Genomic DNA, 25,086 nt, shown 5'->3' with positions numbered 1-25,086 from the left:
AGGATTTTCTTTAGACTTTTGGTATTATGTTTTACTTACACTGATATGTTTTTTTTTTATCTGATGATGCTGTTATCTGTATTTCGTATTACTATCACTGTTAATTCACTTCCACCGAGGTTCAATGCACATAATCACCATCGTCGGCATCAGTATACTAGGATTGCGATCCCATGTTGGAGTTCACCCCTGGTACATATCTCTTGGCGTACTGTGCCTCTGGGGGTCTCAAACTGACACAACACCTCCCAAATCCACGCATATCCCCGACCCGACAAGAGTCAACAAAAAAATCATCTTCAAGGGGCGTACCACACAACACACACTACCGCTACTCAATATCTCTTCCCTTGCTACAGTTATAAATGACTGTTTGAAACTGATGACCGGAACATGTGTGGGAGAGTCGATATAGGAGTCAGCAGCTGTAGCTCAGTTCAGACACATCTCTCATAAATCTCGTTAATTTTCAAGCACACACATACACAGGCACATTACAACCGTTGAAGCTCCGGCACCAGCAGGAGCAACACCCAGCACCCCACCTCACATCCCAGACGACAACTTCCCTCACTCTTCGTCTGGTGAGCTTCCTCTGTTCCTCGCCATGGTTTACCAGGAAGAAGCGGAGATGAGGAGGAAGTCATACGTTGACTGGGGGTATTGTGGAGTGAATGCTGAAGGTCCGTGATGGAAATATATCAACACTCTTCCGGAACTTCAACACCTTATCACTGTATAAAGATGTATGATTATTACCGATATACATTATACAACAAAGACATTTGTGATACAATAAACCACTGTTATTTATATAAGACAACACAAAAACTTAGTAGTTTCATTTCGTCCATTTAATTTCTCTCCAATTCTCAGAACTACAATAGTCTTCATGGCGACAAACTCAATGTTTGGCAGATAATACCGACCCATGTTCGGCTCTCATTCTATTTTCACCAGCAAGGCGAGGAAGTGTGACCTATATGTAAATAATTATATGTGACTATAAACACGAACCAACAATAGCTACCCTATAACCAAACCTGACCAACTAAACAATGCTACGATAAGTTTGGCTTGATTTATAAAAGGTGGTTGGAAAGTCCCTGGGGATCTTCAGTAACTAATAATCAGTTTTTCCTTGTTATACCTTGCAGTGCTATATACCTTGCTCTACTGACAGCAAATACCATTTCTTCCAACATTCACTGAGACCTTTTCCAATATTTATCGTAAGTGGAACAAGGTAAATAGGAAAATAATAATATGTCTATAACAAGGCGCACATGGACTGAAGATCACCCTCCCCATGCGCACTGTGATCAAATCAACTTTGAAAGTGGGAAGACCATCTTGTACACAACACAGGCTGGGACATACAGTATACCCAACTCTAAGGAAGACAAAATGAGAGTTGGAACAGATCTGAAGTCACCATTATCTATTTAGGGATAATGTTTACAAATATATATATATATATATATATATATATATATATATATATATATATATATATATATATATATATATATATATATATATATATATATATATATATATATATATATATATATATATATATATTTATATATATATATATAAAATTGATTGAACAATCACAATTGAAAATCATACCTTATCACAATGAAGCGCTAGCATGACGTTGTTCCCTTTAAAATTATCGATGATATTATAAATTCCCAGGTATATTTACTTTCTTTTTAATTAAAACTGTAAAAATATGTAAAACGATACCAAAATGACTCTCACATCGCGGAGACAAAAACATGCTTCAAGAAGTCGGTCTCCCGCCCTCCTCAACGTACAGCTCTGGCGAAAATGATAAAAACAAACCTTGTTGATTGATTGGGTCATGTATCTGGCGTCGCAGCTTGTGGCTATTTGACGCCGAAAAAGAAAATCATAAGTTAAAACTGTGATGTGATATAAGTAAAATAAAAGTTAAATTCGTTTAAAAATCAAAAATCAAAAATAAATTATTACTTTACAAATAACAAGAGGCCCCCTACTGCAGTTACAAAAGTCCACCTTCAGGTGCTGAACTCTCCCGCTTAACACCTTGAGGAGACCTGGTTAACAACTATTGCTGTTACGGCACTTAGTATTGTTGCCATGAATACATCACCACTGTTTTTATGATTGTGTGTATAGTTTTCATATATGCTGTTTAGAGCTATTGCGTCACATCAGGTTTACGTATATAACATTATACTGTATTACGAAATTTAAACGTAAATTCAATTTTCAAGTTCGGTAGAACATAATTTTGGGCCGCTGGAAACTTTGACGCTGTTATCGACTTAAGTGTGCTCAATGACACACTATCCATCCCTACATTAGTTTTCCCCTTGCTATGTTCTTCCCTGTCTTAACCTCTCTCTATCTTTCTCCTGAACGAAGGTCAATACCCCGCCAATCTTACCCTAAATTGAATCCTACAGTACTGTAGTAGGTAGTAGGCAGCTACCGAACAGGGAGGTACTACCGCCTGGGAAGATATTGGAAGCATAATGTGCTGCCATATGGCATCACGAAAATTGTAACCAATTCCCAGGTTGCTGATCTGACTTTCTGCCTCATTTACACACAATTGCGGGGTCTCAATTGTTTCTCTCACTATGACAACACAACATACCTATATTGTTTCTCACTATTGATTTTTTAATTTTTGCATTTCTTTTTGTTTCTTCATCATTATTATTATTAGTATTGTTATTATTGTTATCATTATTATTTTATTTTTATTTTTGTATTTTGTATTATAAATTGTATTTACTATGAATTATTATTTTATTTTTAATTTTGTATTTTCATTATAAATTTTATTTAATATGAATTATTATTATTATTATTATTACATTTTCGCCCCCCAGACCCTGATATGGGTCAGTGACCTGTGCCAGGGTGGGCTAATCAAAAAAAAAAAAAAAAAACCTCATCCAAGCTATACATGGCACCCTGTTTTCACCCTATCCTTTGGCACCCAGCACCCTAGTTTTACCCTATCTTGGGCAACCTAGGTTCAGCCTCTTCTCACCCTATCCTCGAGCACCCTACTTTTATCCTCTCCTTATCCTATCCTTGGACACCCTAATTTCACCCTATCCTCGAGCACCCTAATTTCACCCTATACTCGGCCACCATACTTTCACCCTCTCATCCTATCCTCGGCCACCATACTTTGACCCCCTCATCCTATTCTCGGACACCCTAATTTCACCCTATCCTAGAGCACCCTACTTTCATCCTCTCCTCGCCCTACCCTCGGGCACCCTAATTTCACCCTGTCCTAGAGCACCCTACTTTCATCCTCTGCTCGCCCTATCCTCGGCCACCCTACTTCCATCCTCTCCTCGCCCTATCCTAGGGCACCCTACTTTCATCTTCTCGCCCTACCCTCGGACATCCTAATTTCACCCTATCATCAGGCACCATACTTTAACCCTATCCACATCCTAGTTCATTCTCTCCTCACCCTAGCCACAGCAGCAGTGAACTTCCTAAACTCCGCAGACAGTCAAGACCAAAGTTGTTTCAGCTGTTCACCATCCTCCCTCACTTAGAACGGACGATCACGGACGTTTGCCGATTTCTAAGGGTATGGATCCACAGACACACATTCAGTGGAGAACGGATCCACGGACACACAGATTTGCCAGAAGGAAGGACGATCCCTATCTCATTGCACCAAACGGACGTACAGTATGTACTGTACCTCGTAAACTAAGACATACAAGAACGTACAGGAAAGGATGAGACAAAATTAAACTAACAAAGAGGTAGATATATGGTTGGTCACGTGTACGTACAGTACCTACTCAAGTATAGTAGTACGGAAAAGCAAAACAATACTACTACTACTACAGTAGTAAAAATAATAATAATAATAATAATAATGATAATAATAATAATAATAATAATAATAATAATAATAATAATAATAATAAAATACGAAGTATTATAGACAAAGATAAAAGAAAAAAGAAAAAAGACAAACAAACGTCCAATAATATATAAAAGAAATGATCAGATAGACAGAAATAACTTGAAAGAAAAATGACCAGGAAACGAGAAAATAAACTCACAAGAAATAACCTAAATAAATTAAATCATCAGAAAAAGGAGAATGTCTGATAGTGAAATTATCCGGAACACATCAATAAAAGATAAATTATCTGGACAAAAAATAATCAGCCGTAGAGGAAATGTTGCCATGGAAAAGTGTATATATATATATATATATATATATATATATATATATATATATATATATCATATATATGTAGATCCACAATGAAAACGTGGATAAGATAAATGATAAATACATTGCTTTTTTTCTTTATTCAAGACATCTTCAGAGGCCTCTGAAGATGTCTTGAATAAAGACGAAAGCTAAGGTGCTCCGTTGTTTCTTTCCTGTGATTTTATCAAGATATATATATATATATATATATATATATATATATATATATATATATATATATATATATATTGTAGTGACGTCTCCCCTACAACTGCGTAGCCGCATTCCAATGCCACAGTATCCTAGCAACCAGCCACCTGCTACGTCTTCCCTAGCAACCAAACGAGCGGCCCAGGGGGGGCGTCACCAGATGCCACAGTATCCTAGCAACCAGCCACGTCTTCCCTAGCAACGGAGTCAAGAAACCGGCGACTTCCCACGGTTTACTTCCGGCGGCTGTGTATATAAGCTCTGTCTCTCCATTGAGATTCATTCTGCTCTCGGTTCCTGAACACGCAACACCTCCTCCAAGCAAGCTCCTCGCTGTCCAGCTCTCATTCAACCTGGAGGCCAGCAACAGGCAACATCTTCTCTAACGAAGCTCCTGCACATCTACCTCCTTCAGCACGCTACTCACCGAACGTGTCTACTGAGCAGCTCCTCACCACACGGCATCTCCAGCACCAGACTGTCTACCATATAACTTATATTATATAAGAAAACCACCACCTTAGAGTTTCCATCCATCCTGAGTGCTAGACAACATAATATCACGAAACCCTACAAATGGTGACCCCGAGATTCGCACTCACACAGGATGGAGGAGAAACTGATCACGCTCCCACCATCAAGCAGCATGGAAGACTGGCTTATCCACACAGAAGCAGCTCTCATCGGCTTTACAACTACTGTCTCTACACCGCAGGTTAGACACCCTAGAGCAGCTCTGCTACTCTAAGCAGACACCAGCTCCTCTTCCTACCCCAAGCACCACGTCCTACCGACCCCAGCACACCCGTCCTGCCTCAGACGCCGACCCCGGCCCAGCAGTAACCCCTGCCGCCCCTGACGCGGCCTCTGTTCCTGAGTGCGGACCCACACACCCCTCTTTTCTCCCTCAGGTACTCCCTGCTAATGTCCTGCACCCTGCTGCTGTCGTGGACCCAGCTGCTGTCACGAGCCCTCATCCGCTTCTGCTGACGCAGCCCCTGCTCCTGACCCAGGCCCACACACCCCAGCAGGCGCATCTGACGACTCTGTACCTGTCATGAGGGAAGCACAACATTCATCGCCTCCACACACCCTTTTTCTCCCTCTCTCCTCCCACAGATAGTGTGTATATAGACAGTTGTATCCAGCGACAGGCTCATCCACGCCATCGCCGTTGTCTCACATGAGGCATGCACCGCCCGTTCTGCCTCACATGTGCTAAGCAACTCTGCAGACAACAAGTCTCCTACACCGCCTGGAGGGAAGGGGGAGTATTGTAGTGGACGTCTCCCCTACAACTGCGTATCCGCATTCCAATGCGACAGTATCCTAGCAACCAAACGAGCGGCCCAGGGGGGGGGGGGCGTCACCAGATGCCACAGTATCCTAGCAACCAGCCACCTGCTACGTCTTCCCTAGCAACCAAACGAGCGGCCCAGGGGGGGGGCGTCACCAGATGCCACAGTATCCTAGCAACCAGCCACGTCTTCCCTAGCAACGGAGTCAAGAAACCGGCGACTTCCCACGGGTTTACTTCCGGCGGCTGTGTATATAAGCTCTGTCTCTCCATTGAGATTCATTCTGGCCTCGGTTCCTGAACACGCAACACCTCCTCCTCCGCCGCTGCCTGGCGGCCCTCGCTTCCCCTCCGCCTGCCTGGCGGTCCTCGCTCCCGCCGGCGAGCATGGCGACCCACCAGCTGTCCTTCTCTGAGCGTCCTCACCAACCAGCTCTCTTATTCTACTCTACGTTTCTGAACACGCAACACCTCCTCCAAGCAAGCTCCTCGCTGTCCCGCTCTCATTCAACCTGGAGGCCAGCAACAGGCAACATCTTCTCTAACGAAGCTCCTGCACATCTACCTCCTTCAACACGCTACTCACCGAACGTCTCTACTGAGCAGCTCCTCACCACACGGCATCTCCAGCACCAGACTGTCTACCATATAATTTATATTATATAAGAAAACCACCACCTTAGAGTTTCCATCCATCCTGAGTGCTAGACGACATAATATCACGAAACCCTACAAGATAAGAACGGCACAAAACATGCGAGACGAGACAACCCATGCAGTACCACAAAGAAAACATATACCATCCCATAAACTTAAACATACTGCTGACGACACCCCATTTTTCACTCATTACAATAGGGTCATGTTGTTAAGAGAGGGTCTCGAAAAATGTCTCTCCGATCACTGGTATTGGTATTTTGCAATATGGTTCGTTTATACAAAGTACTTAGCATTTTTTGTATGGCAACACATAACTTTTTAACAGACATGTATATAATGAAAAACATGTACTACCTGTATCAGAGCTGTACCAATATTAATAAAATTCATGCGAGGCTCAAGGACGGCTGTGTTGTTTTCGCTTCCCTAACTCTGCGAATTAACATACCAAATGTTCTCTCAGCTCAGTGTTCTCATAAGCGCTCATTATTCTCACTTCAGAAAAACTTGTGAGCTCAAGTGTATGGATGTCATCACTTACATCGACAATCTGCAAACACATAACACCTAACAGACAGCGACATTCATAATCACTGTTCAGCTGATATCAATACATTGGACGTAGCAACAGTCATCACATTTCAGTAACATTACCCTCCAAATTTCCAGAGGAGTATACATTTCTATTACAAGTTTGGCTTTGAAAATTAAATAACCGTAAAAACCTAACCAAAATGATTTGTTTTCCTTGGATAATGGAAAACATTTACTTCCTATTGGTGCTTTACATAAGTGTTACAGACGAGAACAGGGTTGCAGTACACGAAGTTATCTAGGGGTCGTAAGATACATTAGAGAGCCTGTTTTATTATAAGCTCTTGAATTAAATATTCTCCTTTGTCTGAGGACTTAACGCGATGGTTAAGACTTGGCTGCTAAAAGTAGTGTCTACAAATCATTGAAACTTTTAATATATTTTAGTATGTTCTCCCACCTCCAGGCCTGGGATAAAGTTAATGAATTGGCTACATACCTGACTTGCCTATCATTGTTTTTTTGGTAGAGAGCCACATAAGCCTAGCCTGTGCACAAAATAACGATCATAACATTGATGGCGAGATCGCGATACAGTATTTATAAAGTGATGAAATCGGGAAGAAACAAAGTTGTATATCTCATGATCTTTAATTGTTGATGTCCACTTAAAGATCTTAGCTGTTGAAGAGCAGCATTGCATTATAACATCAACCACATCGGTCTCATGTAAGTAGAGGTCAATTATTTTATAACTCATGGCTTGTACATGGTTTTAATAATAACCAAGAGAACTTTAACATACAAATCTTTGAAAATATTGTACGACCTCTGCGTGGTAAGAGAAACCTACTGTACACACTAGAATAATTACCCTATCCACAGCGCTTGTAGCAAAGGTCGGGTCTATAGGTCCAATTAGCCTGCTACAAATGCTCAAACTTCCGCTCAAAATTGACTGCGTAAACAAAACTTAACGTGTATAGGAAGGTCTGTTGGTTGTGCATGCCGTTTGCTTTGTGCAAAATAAGCGCTGCCAGAAAAGATGTATGCACAAATACTGTGTTCTGTTTTCAGTAGTAACAGAAGCTTCAACATCAGGTGATTATGAGTGATTTTAAAAATCTTCCTAATTTTCTTTAATTTGTTACTTCCTGTCTTTAACCTCCAATTATATGTATATATCTATGGCATTAAGTTGTACTACATGCTACTAGTGTTAAGAAATACAAATTAAAATTACACACTGGATTTTTATTTAAAATTACTAGATAAGGTTATTATTATTGTCAACATTGATCACTGATAACCCCAGTTGGCAACAGTTATATAAAAACTAATACTTCCCGCCAATTGCCGTTACCTGCTGTACCAGTAGTGACAACGAGTGATTTACGCAACTTTTCCACACACGCCAAAAAAAAAATCATATTAGAATACTCTTAGAATGCTCTTCTGAAATCTGATTGAACTGTGTTGTTTGCCCAGTCATCTGCACAGTGTGCAGGAAAATCACAGTGGTGGTTTGTTTTTAGTATTTCACAGACTGAATATTTTTACTAAACGGTGAAGCACCATAGGGGACGTTCGTCCCGCATATTTTTGCCTAGTTGATTTATGTTCATATTTATCTGAATTAAATTAAGTTGATTGGATTGTTAAACTTAGTTCGGTTTTAAATCAAGTTTGGGTAGTTAAATTCGTATCAGGTTTTCAGTCTTAGCAGAGTTGGATTAAACTTCATCACATCAAGTTAAGTGTTGTTATACAAGGGCCTATAGGCAAAACTAGACAGTGTTGCATGAGGTATTCTCGGTGTCTCCTATCGAATCCCTTGGCCCATTAAAGGTGGTCAACTTTTTGTACTCAAGGATAACTAACAAGGTCACGAGTATTAAATGGAAACACAGAAACGAGTTGACGGCATTATGATGCACAAACAGCCTAACAAACTTTTACTGTTCCAGGGTGTTAACTACATACAGTACTGTATACCCGAGGCTGAAACCTCGTACAGTATTTGAATTTCAATTGTGTGCTGCTTGAATGAAATTCCTGAGAATTCGCATGCTTTCCATGAAACTAATATAAGAAACATTAATTCCAAAACAATGAATATAAAATTTATCTCTCCAAAACCTGTCACCGTGACAAGTCTCACAACATGTTCAAGGGGTAACGATGTTTTTAACTAGGCTATAATTACTGCACTTCATTCCTCTGACGCTAACTACTGATGATGTGCATCTCTCGAGTTAATGTTTTCTGCTATTTAAGCCATAAAATTGATCCAACTTACAATATAAACCCTGTGTCTGTCGTTACAGTAAAATACGGTTACCTCAACCCATTTCAGGAGTTCTGAGAAACGTATGCTAATTTAAGTGTGGTCCATTTATATTACAAACTACGAGAATTAATAAATTATATTTACAGAAGAATTTACAGTTTGTCGGAATCCCGGCGCTAGCAGCTACCAGCAGTATTATACCAGTAAATGGGAGTTTATGAAGCATGCTGCGTGCACAACATCCTTTGTTGCTGTACAAAAGCCGGAGTTCTTTTTATTACTGGCAGTGCTATTGAAAAAGTTGTGGAGGGATTGGTGCAGTTGCAACATATTGTATATGAGAGAGTACGACGCAGCACGTCGTAATCACTGGCAGCTTCAGAACTACATTGGTAACTCGTAAAGCTGGCATCTCTCCCTGCAAATGATACTCTTTATCCACACTGGATTTCAAATAATATCCGAAACATTATGACATCCATTAAAATATCAGATCTGATAATTTTAACAGAAAAAAAATAAAAATAGTCTAATTACGTCAATATGTTGCTCTGTAAAAAAATTATGTAATAAACATGAATTTAAGTATAGGGGATTGATGTATTTTAAAGATTCCATATTCATGTAAATGTGTGAATTACATTTGAATTCCAAACATCATACCCAAGGTATATTGACCTTGATCATACCCAACAGTCTATCGACGCAGTGAAGCCTGGCGCAAGTCTTAAAAAAAAAAAAAAAAGCAGTCGGCACACTTGAGTCGTTACACCAACAATATATAATTATAGGGTCTAGATGGTAAATCGCTATATGATACACGCCGAAGCCCAGGCATAATTTCTAACTACCATTAAAGAACCATGAACTAAAACCATTGAAGCTTACAGGATGCTTGATAACATTACAAAATTGCAGAATAGAAATGTTTAATCATATAACATACAAAAGATAGATATAATCCTGCAATAAAATTTAAGAAACTTGTAAAACACAACACTTAAGAGAGAACTAAACTGAAGACCCACAACAAACACTGTGCAGGTATACTAAAGATCCTCTCTTGGTTGAATAATGTGATGGTTAAAATCTATATGGAAAACAAAACCCAATTCCACAGGCAGCTGCAATTTTACCTCTACGTACCAGCCCTTAGGCATGAGAAGGCGCTGTTAGGCAGGGTTTTTTTGGGGGAGGTTGATGTAATCTCCAGTTTTATTACTTCGTAGTGTCATGACAATTTCACATACCACTGCTCAATCTCTTTTCTGCTAAACTCTTATATTTGAAGAAGGATTAAAATTAAATTACACAAACATTTTTAGTGAGTATTCTAGCAACGAATTAGCGTGTGTAGCAACCGTATAAAATGTGCATTTACAAATGGATGGAAGTAGTTTTCGTAACTCAGAATTCATCTTTAACACATATATAAACCAGCTCTGCCTTCTCGGCGTTATTATCAGCCAGTTATTGAAGCACGGAGTAATTTTCAAAATCCACTCAGCCACTGAACTCGATACTACAAGGTAATCTGAGTGGAAGTAAACACGACACTCCTAACAACTGGCCCATGGATAAGTGGTTGCAATTGTTTTGAGAATGTAATGAGCCATTAAAGGTGATGGATCTATGTGTATCATATATTTATGATATTTATCGAGACTAATTAACCAGAGACGCAGGAAAAATGTGCTGTCGGTGTATATTTTATTTCCATTTTACTATACATAAAATTAAAAGATTCTGTTCTCTAATATAATTTTTTTTTAGTAAATAGCTGTATTAAATTTTAGATTAATATTTCACATGAAGCATGATTAGTGATTTGTACATCAGCCAGCAAAATCGAAGCACTTGTATATAAATATATTGAGTAAAATACATACCATACTCTTCGTGGACTATAATCCTTCATGTGTTTACAGCAGCTAAAGCTCATTTTTCTTCTACCAAAGGGGCTCTTCTAATCAACCTATCAGAGCCGTTCTTCGTCAATGTATATCTATCGTCTGTGTACGTTATAACAAGGGAACCAGTTAAGCACAGCACCCAGCTTGGATGTTTGAAAAGAAAGTGCTCCGGCTCAATAGGGGAGAATTCATTTCTAGGGACAACATTCAAATACAGTTTACGAAAGTGGCGTTGGTGTTATAATTACTGGATGTATTTTGTCATAAACTCTGTTACACATGCTGCATGGCAAAATATTGTATTGCTTATCGTCCCCGAGCTTGGACACCAACAGCTTTCTACATATCCTTAGTGATACTAAGGTCATGCGAAAACTTGAATGTAGCCTCTATTACTCACTCAACTCACGGACAGATTAGGCAAGATTATAGTTCGTATAATCTGGATTGACACGCGTGATCATTACCATTAAGAACATGGTCTGCATGTCCACAATAATGATACAGTATTTATAATGGCTCGCGGACAGATGGCCGAAGGACATTTGGCCGACGGACGTTTCACCGACGGACATTTGACAGAACGGACATCAAGCCGACAGACATTTGGCCAAACGGACAAATGGCCGAACGGACATTTGGCCGAATGGACATATGGCCTTTTTCTTTTTTCTTTCTTCTTTGCAATGTATTTTTTGCACATTTACTGAAGAATAAAAGATATTTATTGTAATGTAAATGCTTCTTTGCAATGTATTTTTTGCACATTTACTGAAGAATAAAAGATATTTATTGTAATGTAAATGCTTCTTTGCAATGTATTTGCTTTATAAAACAAAGGATAAAAAGATAACATAATTTCAATGTGATACATTTGCATGATAAACATTTTTGTTATTTGTTTCTTTTAAGACCATGGAATACATACCAACGACAAGAGGAGGAAGAAGGCTTTTGCTTGACGGCTACGACTACATCGTTGATAAACGGAAAGACAATGTAATATATTGGCGATGTGAATGCAAAGGAAGTTATTGGCCAGTGGTCTTTGAAAGCAAGAAGCTGTAAGTTTCGAGGTGTTGACAGAATTAGCAGGTTGTCACTTTCATGGATGACAAAGTCTTCTCCTCTAATTGATTTCCTTAAGTCGTCAATTAAAAAGTCCCCGCCTGGTGCCATGCATTGTCTGCGCACCATTCTTGCCAGAGTTTCTTTCTTAGGACGAGCACCTGCAGCATCAAGTGGGTACTCACTGGTGTAGTTTTGTATAATAGTCGATGTCACTTCCTCCGACTGTCTGGCTCTTTCTTTAATTTTCTTTACTGTTTTCAAGGACAGGTTACGTCCGGCATCAGGTGGACATGAGTGATTACCTGTTTGGGGTGTGGCTAAAAACGTCACCTGACTTAACATGACTAGTTACGTCGCCCTTTCCTTTGTGTTTGTGGTGGTGTTGGTGTGTGGATTAGTGGATGTCATGTTTTCACCTGACCTCATGTTTTGTAAGGTCACCCTGTATACATAAACCTCTCTCAGTACTTGTAATTCACTAATTAAATTGAAATTGGAGAAAATAATGCTGATTGTCCGTTCGGTCTATTGTCCGTTCGGCCATTTGTCCGTTCGGTCTATTGTCCGTTCGGCCATTTGTCCGTTCGGTCTATTGTCCGTTCGGCCAAATGTCCGTCGGCTCGATGTCCGTTCGGCCAAATGTCCGTCGGTGAAACGTCCGTCGGCCAAATGTCCTTCGGCCATCTGTCCGGCCACGTTTATAATAAAACCAAAATTTCCAATCTCTAAAACCTGTATCACATTACTCCTCACAGAAAAACCCTAAATGTAGTAGAGGAAAGCTCATGTGAACAGCTAATTAGTTCCTGAAAACTGATACTAATAAATCATAAGCTACCCGAATCAAAGCACCACCCTGATGTTGATTATTTTAATTGGAATATTTGTTTTTATTTCGTTCCTGTAGCGACAGGAAGGTAATATGTAGATGCTTTAAGTTGCAGTACAGGAGGAAACCAGAGTACCCGGAGAACACCTGCAATGTTTGGTAGGTTACACTTAATATCACTTTTTATCACACTCGACTAGGGGACTGAACATGGGATCCAGTACTGAGAATGGAAAGAGTCCCTAAGGGTGATATTCTGTGTAACCCTACCAAACATCGCAGGTTTTCTCTTAAGTACTCCGCTTTCCTCCTGTACTAACACTGAGCAAGGAAGGTCGTAACAGAGAACAGATAATGATACATGGCCCCCAGCTTGAGAAACACTTGTCCTACCCCCTCCCCCAAAGTTATTGACACAATTATTCAATACAATACTGTATACCTAAATTGTGGCGTCAACTGCTAAGAAGAAAACCTTTTAACTTAGCAGTATCATTCAAATGCGTTGAAATATCGATCAAGAACTAAAAAATTAAGCACGCACGACAGCAAAATTCACAAGGCATGGACGACAATATCAACCTAATTAATCTTAATTACTTTACACGCATTTGAGACAAGGAACTTGTGCATCGGAGCCTCCGGTTGTGAATTAAAATCAAGGCTTTTATTCATAAACATGTAATGACGGTTTATTTATCAGACCACAGCTTAGATCTCAGAAAAAGTCCAGACCTGACCTTACATTAGCGAAGTCAAATGTAAGGGGACCCTTCGCCGCCGCCCGATCAGCTCAAACTGATAGCTCGTCTCCCAATATATAGGACGTCGTAGTCCTCCCTGACGACACACACAGAGGATCACAGAAGGAAGTCCACCACAGCTAGAGGTGCCAGCCGAGTCCCGCTCACAGGAGGCAGTCACGCAAGCCCTCCCGACACCAGTGTCACCAGCTAAGCAGAGTCTCTCATAGAAGAGAGCCAGAATCACCTGCTAGGCCTACCTCAGGTCACGTGAGTTTTTGTCAGAGCTATCCATAGGATGAGTTACTTACGTGGGAAGTGTATTCATTTCATGTTAGTGTCTGAGAATCAGTGTCTAGTGACGTAAATATAATGTCCTAGTAACTTAGATAGAAGATGTTATTAATGTGTCCATGCCATTGTCGTAATTAATAAATAGTTGTAACGAAGAGGTGTTTACAAGTTGTCCCCTAATGTAAGATAAGAGAAAGTAATTAACTTGCCCCGTTACCAGACTTCCTCCCTTTACATTCCTCCCACCTAATATTCTCTCTATACTTTCTACCCTTAAAACCCCCCATTACAAACATAATTCTGGGTATAAATTTAGGTATCCAGTATTGGCACAGTAATTTTCTATCAGGTGGCGTAATGTAATATGTACACATCACGACTGGGTTTAAGAAAATCCATTGTCCACAACGATATTTCTTTCGCCAAAGGTCGAATCATGTTTGTTTTTTTAAATTATATAGTTAACAGTACTCTAACCACTCATCCAAAGCTTGCAGAATTACTGAACTAACAAGCCAAATACATCTTAATGCCACCCAACCTCGCAGCTTAGACCATTCCAAAATATTTTTGGTCTGGTTCTCATAAATACGTCACGTAGTTCATTGGGCCAGAGTACTACCTCATAATTATTTCAATACTTTCAAAATAAGATGAATATTTCCTTGATATGAAACACATGTAAATTTCCAGATATGAACCTGGCGAGCACAGAAGACCGAGAGGTGATAACTCCAGTGACGCCTGATATTTGACACTCAAGGTTGAACTGATTAGCTCATGAAATACATCTCTTCCATGTTTCATGCATAATTATACAGTATGTATTATTTAAAAAAATATTACTGGCATAATATAGATATAAATGAACTTAATCAGTTACAGGGGAAGAGAGTAACAGCTGCTGGAGGTTTAGGGTGGCTTACAAGGTACAACGCTGCGTCAAGATACACAGATTCCAAGGCCGAACTGGTTATATGTGATATAGCTACTTCCCCTGCACTCCACAGGCACTGTAACTCCCAGAGATATTCCGCTCTCTGGAAATAGACTGTTATAATCTCTAAATTATAAATTATACTTCCGGTTATGTGCCCAAAATAAACTAGTCTCAATCAGTTTCTTCCTTTGAGAGATATATATATATATATATATATATATATATATATATATATATATATATATATATATATATATATATATATATATATCCTGCATGTATGTGTGTGTGAAATACGGCGTGAAATATCGATACAACTATTCACTTCATACATTTAAACTGTTTTGGGGTTAGATGTAGTATTTCTTTCACTTTGCCCGAGTCCAACTGGCGGTACAGTATCACCATGCTCAGTCACAGGTGTGTAGCCTCGTGACCACGCGTGTACCAGAAGCTGTACTCTAAAAAGTGTGTCTGTTGGTTGGTAATTTGGGAAGGACATTATTGACTCAAGTGACTAAAGTTGAGATACCTTGCTGCAGCACCCACCATGACAAGTGGCTACTGCGGGTCTCGTCCACTATAATGTCCACAAAATATTTTCAGCGTTAACAACGTGTATCATACGCGAAATTATTGATTCCTTTGTTTTCCTAATTAAATTCTCATCTCACTGAACTATGACGTATTAATAATCATGATCACTTTCTTTTCTAAATTAAGTTTTTGGCCTCACTTAACTATGACGATGCTTCTTAATTATAGTTAACTAACGAAAGGGCTACTTGCGCATATATATTTGGAAAATTCTGTGTATTTCTTAATCGAGATAGGTTTTAGCCCTTTCACAGCGGGAGGTTACCCTAAGCTGAATAAAATCGTCTGGCAGTAGCCAGAATAAAATAACAAGCGCGTGACACGCGGTGAAAGGGTTAATCATTGTCAACTATGGCGTAAATAATACATAAGTACATTGGTTAATATTTTAATTTCACCCTCAATTGGTTTGTGATTGAATTTGAATGGCGTAAATAAAAATTAACTCGAGACCATTTCCTTCAGTTAGTGTTTTAAGTTAAAAAATAAAAGTAAAAATTAAACGAATAGTAGTATTTTGGGCGTGAAATCAGTCAAGAGTCACACTAAAAAAATCCACGCATGGAAGTAATTCCTGGGCACTTGACAAAAACGTTCAAGACACTAAATTAGGTGGGTTACGTAGTTTCATCCAATATTATCGAAATCTATCAGTAACGTTTTATGGGAATTAAGCAATAAAATCCAAATTAATAACAGGGCATCAAATGCCATATACAGGCATAATACTTAAAGTTAAAAATAATGTATGACACTGTATAAACTGATGCACTGTATCTCCTGGCGAAGTTTTGCCAACAAGTGAATTTCTGAAAAAATCTAATGAAAATCAAAGAATCAGTTAGCTACTGTGATTCTTTAAATACCTGTGATTGTTTTTAATTTATGCAGTTTTATTACGATTCCCATTGACAATTGGGACGAAATGAAATTATAGAATATTATTGTTGTTGCTTTTAAACTTGAGAAATTAACAATATTCTCTCTTCTTTGTCTTTCAACTGGCTTCACCAGAGCCATGGTAGCAACTCTTTCATTCTTTTCTTGGCATGAAAATGTCAATAATATAAAACATGAAACTTGTAGGTGTCACTTAGAAAATTTATATTACTATGAAGTAGTCTTTTAACATAATATAGCCGTCATTTTAGCGAGAATGCCTAGAGTTATGTCATCAACCATTCGAACAAGTCAGACGCTCTAAGAGCTTGTCGAATAAGTGTTTTAGCATTAATATGAGAGCAGAAACTCATCGGCGTCAAAGATAAACATTTTTTTTTTCCTCAGAGGTTGTTTAGACTTGTTCTGTCGGTAAAGTGACTAAACGTCTAGGAATAGGCCTCTAGGCCTAGGGGGTCGCCTCTATTTAATATATCATATAAAGCAAAAAGTGGTGGCTGAATCTTAAGCATATACGGAGTACTGTATAACCATGGGGTGAATAGTTTACCGATATATATTTTAAAACATTTAATAAAATCATTCAACGCACCGATTTCGTCAAAACTTTCAATGATGAACATGCCGATATTGCAGAATATTTCAACACTGATAGAGGTCTGGGAATCGTCTGCTCTGAAGTACAGACATGTGAAAAAGAGGCCATATTTGCTTTAGTTGGAGTTAAAACTTGTTATCCCTTCTCTTCACTCTCGTGATGAAGAACCACTACCGGGACGATATACCTCCTCTGCACAACAAAAGATTTAAAAAGTGAAACTGCGGCAACTAGCAGCAAGACATCCATCACAGAAGCTCCGGACTCCTCTTGGGAATGACGTTCTCCCAACAGTCAGCCAGAAGTTCCCCGAAAAGCGATTAGTTAACTCCAAACATTTTGCAATACTTCAGCTCAAATTTTCAAATAATCTTAATCCTCGAGTTAATGTTGTGAGCGGATGTAATACACCATTTACCTATTTCATTACAGTGCTAGCGATTAATATAAACAGAAATAAAATCCAAACGTGCTTTCTCAGGTTTCGGAGAATTAAAACAAAACCTTACTGAACTATGATTTTACTGCAATAATCGGCAATATCTAAATTTGGCCTATGGTTTATTACTGTTATATATATATATATATATATATATATATATATATATATATATATATATATATATATATATATATATATATATATATATATATATATATATATATATATATATATATATATATATATATACCAGCGAAGCTCTAGCAATGGCCAATTTAGGTGTACAAATGTAAGTTCGCCACCAAAAATCCAATTTAAAAAATGACGAGGGAAATCAAATTTTCCAACATATTACCGAATACTCCTACTTTACAAAAACAGCTTATATTTTTCCTCGTGCGTTTTTAGTGATTTACTACGCTTATTAATTTATTTCATTTATTTTTGCCCTGCAATTTCCCTCGACTTCAAAGCCCTGCCCACTTGCGAGTTTAATTTAAAACAGTAGGAATAGATGTGGTGCATTGCTTCCACTCACGGAAATCATTTCCAGAATACACACGAATCTTTCAAGCATTTCGATTGTTTAGTGAAGAGGCACTACAAAAAACGCGTTAACAGATTAGTGGGAAAAATTGAAAATTGTGATTTAAGAGTTAACGTTGTAAAGACTAATGTAAAGTTTGTTTCAAAACTGGAAATAAATCCTAAAACAATAATTATGGTTGCAACAGGGAACTTAAACAAGTGGAAAATTCTGTGTACAGTATTTGTTAAGTAACATTAGCTGTGATGGTAGATGTACGAATATCAAAACAAGAACAGGGCAAGCCTTTAATAATACATAAGACCCAATGAAAAGGGACATTAACTTCAATTTGAGAAAAGGGCTGCTGAAGGGCTTTATATGGTAAGGACTGATGTATGGATCAGAAGCGTGGACACTCAGCAGACACCAGCAAGAGGTTGGAGGCCTTTGGAGAATTTTTAATTTTCCCATACACGAACGATGTCCAAAGTAGTTCATCTGGCTGTTCACCTGGAAAATGGACAAAGAGTATACTGTACTTCACAGAAGATTCCCTCCAAAATCAAATGGCAAATCCTGCTGATACGACCCTCACTGCATTCTTCAAGCTTTCACAGGAAGATGAGTTTGCTCAAATACTCCTGTATGCTGACGTACCCAAGTTCTACATATGGCAGGCTTCAATGAAAAAGTTCCAGAGAAGAGCTCAAGGATCCGATGTTGAAGGATATCCAAGGATAAAGTCAGGCAATGCTTTGGGACTACTTTTGCACCACATCCGTGGCCCAACATCACTCAAGACAGTGAATGGACAAGTCTGCAGAACCTATCAGGAATCGTGCAATCTCCTTGGCTTACTGGACGATGATGGTCACTGGAATGACACATTAGAAGAGGCAGCAGCTACTCAATCGCCAATGAGAATGAGGAACCTGTTTGCCATCATGATTGCTACATGTGGACTTTCCAACCCAAGCCAGCTCTGGAAAAACCACCAAGAAAGTCTTTCAGAGGATCTGCTTCATCAAGCAAGAAGAGAACATCCTGGTCAAGAGATTGAGTTCATGGATGACATGTTCAACAGGGCTCTGATCATGCTGGATGACAAATTGATGGAGCTATGCGGAAAAAACCTGACTGATTTTAGATTGCCTTCCCCAAACCGAGAGGAACCAGTAGTTGCAAAGAGGGAGTTGCTCAGAGAGACAGACTACTCAGTTGAAGTTCTGGTGAATTTTCTTGAAGAAAATGAGCCTCACCTGGTGCCTGATCAAGCAAATGCTTATGAACAGATCTTGCAAGCGATACAAGTGGAGCAGGGAGGTATGATCTTTCTCGGTGCACCTGGCGGGACAGGAAAAACATTCCTGATCAACCTTCTGTTGGCCAAAGTACGTCATCAGGGGAAAATTGCTCTTGCTGTGGCATCCTCAGGCATTGCTGCAACACTACTAGAAGGAGGACGTACTGCACACTCAACTTTTAAACTGCCTCTCAACCTCGCTCACAATGAGAATCCAGTATGCAACATCAAAAAAGGATCGGCAAAGGTAAAACTCTTAGAAAAATGCAGCCTCATAGTCTGGGATGAATGCACTATGTCTCACAAGTTAGCGTTTGAAGCATTGGACAGGACCTTGCAAGACATACGAGAAAATGACCAGCTCATGGGTGGCATTACAATGGTCATTGCTGGAGACTTTCGCCAGACCCTACCTGTCATTCCTCGAAGCACTCCAGCTGATGAACTGAATGCGTGCCTCAAGGCATCATACCTTTGAGAAGTGTTCAGACACTCACCCTATCCACAAACATGAGAGTACATCTACAAGGAGATCAGGATGCTGGACGGTTTGCAAACCTTCTACTACAGATTGGGAATGGAACTTTCCCTGTTGATTCAGAAGGACAAATAATCATTCCTCAAGGATATGGAAATGTTGTAAAGTCGTCAACTGAGCTCACTAACACACACACACACACACACACACACACACACACACACATATATATATATATATATATATATATATATATATATATATATATATATATATATATATATATATATATATATATATATATATATAAAATGGTGCCCCCCCCCCTCTCTACCCCCAAAAAATAATAAATAAAAACTTCTTTACTCCAAATGGTAAACTTGTGTTTCCTATGGTTCTGGACCTCTATAACCTTCCCTGGGATTCCTAAATTATGAAATACATTTACCCGCTGGCGCAATCCATCTTCCCCACAGTGTAACCCGTGGAGACAGGAAAAGAGAAAGAATTGGTGTTTTGTTCCGCTGCCAAAACACTCAACGCGAATATTGCTTCGAATTCATGCCACCGCGATTTTCTATATAAACCCATATCGATTTACAATTTACAACGTCACTTACGTGACTACAACGCATGAAGCATAGCAATATGGAAATAAGGAACAAATACATAAAAAGAATTTGAGCTCGGGTGCTTCGCGTGTTGCTCTGCCGACAATGTTTAGTGAAAAGATATGAGGCTAAAACTTCCCTGTCAAGAAAATTATACCTAGCCAACCTTGCTCAACCTATACAAGGTCCTATTGTACAAGTTACGGTTCTTCAACTTTGGCTGACACCTGACAGTTCTAACATCAGAAAAAGACTAACGCTCAAAGATGTTTTGTGCAGAAAAAAACTATAGGCTATTATCTGCAGCTCAAACCAGATTTACCAAACCCAACTAACTGAATTTTAAGGCACTAACCTGGAGGAAATAACAGTATGTAATAAGAGTCCGAGGCTCAATATCCTTGAAACATGGGACACTAGCCGACCTCCGCTCCAAGTTTACCCTCATATTACCATTTTCTCCTTGTTGTGCTTAATGCGCAGAGTAGGATAAGTCTGTTTTTACCCCATGTAGCAAGAATCATACTGAAATTTTTTATTGGGATAATTTTTATGGTTAATTCTTTTACTTCCGTGGCCATCACGGTGCTTGACCCCACCTCACACCCCAAGGTAAAATGAGAATTTCCCTGGTTTGTCCAGTCTCACAAGTAATTGCCTAAACGAGGGGTAGAACAGTGTCCTTACCATTTAACAAATTATCAATGTTATCACAGCTTCTTAGTCTCTTACTCAGATCCAGTCATATACGTTTCTTCCTCATTATTTTCATTTATTGACATTTGTTGTTTTTCGCATGCTTTCGAGAAGCACGTTTGCAAAAACTTTGCGATATAACTGTACTAGGTAGTAGGTAGTAGGCAGCTACCAAGCAGGGAGGTACTACCGCCTGGGAAGATATTGGAAGCATAATGTATTGTCTAATGGTAGACCCTGTTGCCATATGGCATCACGAAAATTGTGACCAAGTCCCAGGTTGCTGATCTGACTTTCTGCCTCATTTACTCACAATTGCAGGGTCTCAATTGTTTCTCTTACTTTGACAACACAACATACATATACTGTATTGTTTCTCACTCTTGATTTTTCTTTTTTTGTGTGTTTCTGTATGGTTCTTTATTATTATTATTATTATTATTATTATTATTATTATTATTATTATTATTATTATTATTATTATTATTACATTTTCGCCCCCTGGGCCCCGATGTGGGTCAGTGACCTGTGCCCAGGTGGACTAATTCCCGTAAAAAAGAAAAAGAAAAAAAAACTCAAGAGACTGAGCGGATTAAGCTTAATAGGGGCCTGAGGCACAGATCAACTTGGGGCCCCCTACCCTCAAGATATATATAAATAACAAGAACAAAATATACCTAAATTTATCAATGATTTCATCAATATTAAGCTTCTGCAAAATAACACATTTAATGTTCATAAGAGACAGAAAATTGAGACGTTGCTCGGACATCGTTGAACGAAGTTCATGTTTTATACGCTTCAACTTCGAGAATGTTTGGATTTGGGGCCCCTTAGAGTCGGGGGGCCTGAGGCCAGTGCCTCAAGTGCCTCATGGTTAATCCGGCACTGCTCAGAGTACAAAATAAGTACTGTACTCAGAGTTTTATTGTCTCGTAAACTGAGAACGCTGGAGGGGTTGTGCCTCGTGGTAAGCCGATAATACTGTAGGGAAGAACAATGAAGGGTTCTGAGCAAATACGCTTTCAGTTTCACACTGGGTGGTTTTTCCGAGTCGGAAATTTACAACCCCGGTCCAAATGTCAAGCTCAAAAAAAGTTTATTTGTATCACAAAATCGAAACGAATAAATTTCAGAGTTGCGTGTTTAATATAAATTCTGATGTGATGGTTATGGGTAATAATTAAACCTAAATCAAATTACCTATTCATTGTTTCAATAACTTTCTCGGGGGCACAATATCACCAGATTTCTACTAAGCCTAAATAAACAACGAAAGGTGATCACTGTTGTATGTCTGCTGGCTATTTCTGACGCAACACTGTATAGCACAGCATTCTCCTTTCACGATTAACAGGCCAGGACAACGAGCGAAAGTATCAGAAAAAATGAAAAACACTGAAATTTGTTCGAGATAGTCATAAATGAAAGCTATACGAATCACTTCGATATAATCAAAATAAGTTTATTAAAATATGGAAAATTACAACATATGAGATTTATTTTGTAATCGTACCGGTACACCCGTCACAACACATATAAACTGTAGTTAGACCAAAGCCTGAAACCTGGTGAATATATTCATACTTTTATGTAACTGCCATCCAATAAAAAAAAATTATCTCTACTGTTTTAATTTTCCAGAAGCTCAATAAACATGAACTATGCTGTATTTTGGTCACCAGACTCCCTCATACTGCTTTAATTTATCTGAGGCGGAAAAATAACATTTATGCTCTCAGTTTATAAAATGTAAAACGCAATGCTCAGCTCCTGCTACACACACACACACACACGCACTAACAAAACATTTACATAAATCCACTGTTGGAATACTAATAGCTACATACCCATAATATCCGCAAGACAAATAAGCTACATATTTTCTTTATTTGGGCGTGGGTAAACAATAAATATAATAAACAAACGTCCTGAATGGCTTTTAATAAATTTGGATGATAAATTGTGTTGTCCCCCCCCCCCTCAAAAAAATAAAATAAAAATCATCAAGATATCGTCTTGCATAACTAGAATTTTTGCATCGTGCGTTGGTTTTTTTAATAATTCCCAAAATAAAAGTCTCCAAATGGCATATATTTCCAAGCAACTGATAACCACTGGAAAAAGTTAATACTTAAGCAAGTTAATAATTTTCAACGAATTCTCTCCTTCAAAGACCCAAAAAGTCGATTATGGCGATCATCCAGCTATGACAGTAAAACTTATATATATATTTTTTACAGTGTCACCTTCGTTGGTTAGCTCTAAAGGTACAGTAGGTACAGTGCCAACAGGTGTGAACAAGCGCTAGTGAACGAACATTTGTAATTATTAAACGTCCGTTCGTTGAGGTGCTCGCAGACGTTCGTTACTTACATTCGTTCATGTTCCGAGCAATGAAAACATTAGTAAAGGTAGAAATTTGTCATTGTGTAGAATAATGCCAGAACGTAGATATTAACAAACTATCATTTAGTCATTCCATAGTAGTCGATGTCAACAGCACGAGCACAGACGAACAACTACACGACGTCTAAATCTGTCAAGCACTAACGGACTCACCATTGAAGTACCAACCAGTGAAACACCATTCGCATGGGTTCGATAACGTTCGGTTGCGCTCGCATGAACGTCCATATGTCACGAACAAACATTCTCCTTTGCGTGTTCGCGTTTGTTAACTAGGTCTGGACCCATCTTAAGCTGGCTTTTCAACGCATCGAGGATCTCAGAATATGCAGTTTCCTTCCTTAGTAGATAACAATTATTATTTTTTCTTTTCTTTTTGGGGGGCAAAGCAATTACCAATACTAGAATTGTGAGAAATGTTACGAAGATTCCACATGCAAAGTCGTGGAGCCGAGTAACAACATTTACCACGCCACTGAACGCCACCAGCTGTCATAATCCGCCAGTGAGTTTCCAGGCCCAGGGTTGGTCAGGCTCAACCTTGCATGCAACACAGCATGGAGGTATACCTGCAAAGTCTTGCATGAAACATAGCACAGATGTGTGTCTGCAGAATCTTGTATGCAACAGAGAGCGGCACATGTCGAGTGAGTATCCTAAATATCTGCAAGAATTTGAGTGCGTATCAATTTCTGCGTTATTTTGCATGCGACAGAACACAGAGACCGGGTTATAAGTTTAAGTAATGTCTGCAGATTCTTTCATGCAACACAGCATGGACCAATGAAGAATTTTGCCTGCAACACCACGGAGATATGTGCAAAATCTTGCATACAACTCAGTGACGAACTTTATGGAGATTACTGCATGGAACATAGCCTTGGAGGACATAATGCCAGTGGTAACGGTTAATCCAGTACTTTTAAGCCTTTAAGGTTACTGGTCGTCGCTGGGGCCTGCAGCTAACCTATCCTGGTGCCCACTGACGATCTCGCTCCGCAGTATATAACAAGCGCATATTCATGTTAAGTTGTTAACTGGCTTGTGCAATATAAGAAATAAATAACATACGGATACACACCATTCACCAGCTTTGCCATAAACTTTTACCTGAGCAAAGAAGGTTTATACCTAAAACTTAGGTGGACAGGACATGGCAATTTACACAAGTTGTGGCTGCTCCCCTTCACTATGGTAATATACCTTTAACATGAAATCCCCTGTGTTACCTCCTACTTCACATGCGCCTTCTTAACTATGTGCAGACACAAGGGGTATTTGAGCCGTGTGTTTGAGTGCGTAAGTACGAAGACAACACAGGGCGTCCATACGTCACATGGCAGGGTAGACTCGGCGCCTCCCTGATATACAACCGCTCAACACCACTGTTCAGATAACACTGCCAGACTGCTCAGACCCCAGACGAGTGTCGGCAGTCGCCACGGAGCGGCAGCAGCAACGGAGTCGAGCCAGACCGC

At 39.2% G+C, this 25,086-nt stretch overlaps 1 long non-coding RNA gene across 1 annotated transcript; it reads right to left on the bottom strand.

Annotated features, from left to right (window-relative positions):
* Window positions 1-25,086, bottom strand: LOC121866422. Its single transcript, XR_006088972.1, has 2 exons — window positions 24,940-25,086; window positions 1-734 (listed from the first exon to the last, which is right to left on the bottom strand). It is a non-coding gene; the product is annotated as an uncharacterized LOC121866422 (long non-coding RNA).

The sequence above is a fragment of the Homarus americanus genome, unplaced genomic scaffold (genome assembly GCF_018991925.1).
Source record: "Homarus americanus isolate GMGI-L3 unplaced genomic scaffold, GMGI_Hamer_2.0 scaffold32583, whole genome shotgun sequence".
Taxonomy (NCBI): Eukaryota; Metazoa; Arthropoda; class Malacostraca; order Decapoda; family Nephropidae; genus Homarus; species Homarus americanus.
This window is presented reverse-complemented; position numbering and strand designations above follow the sequence as displayed.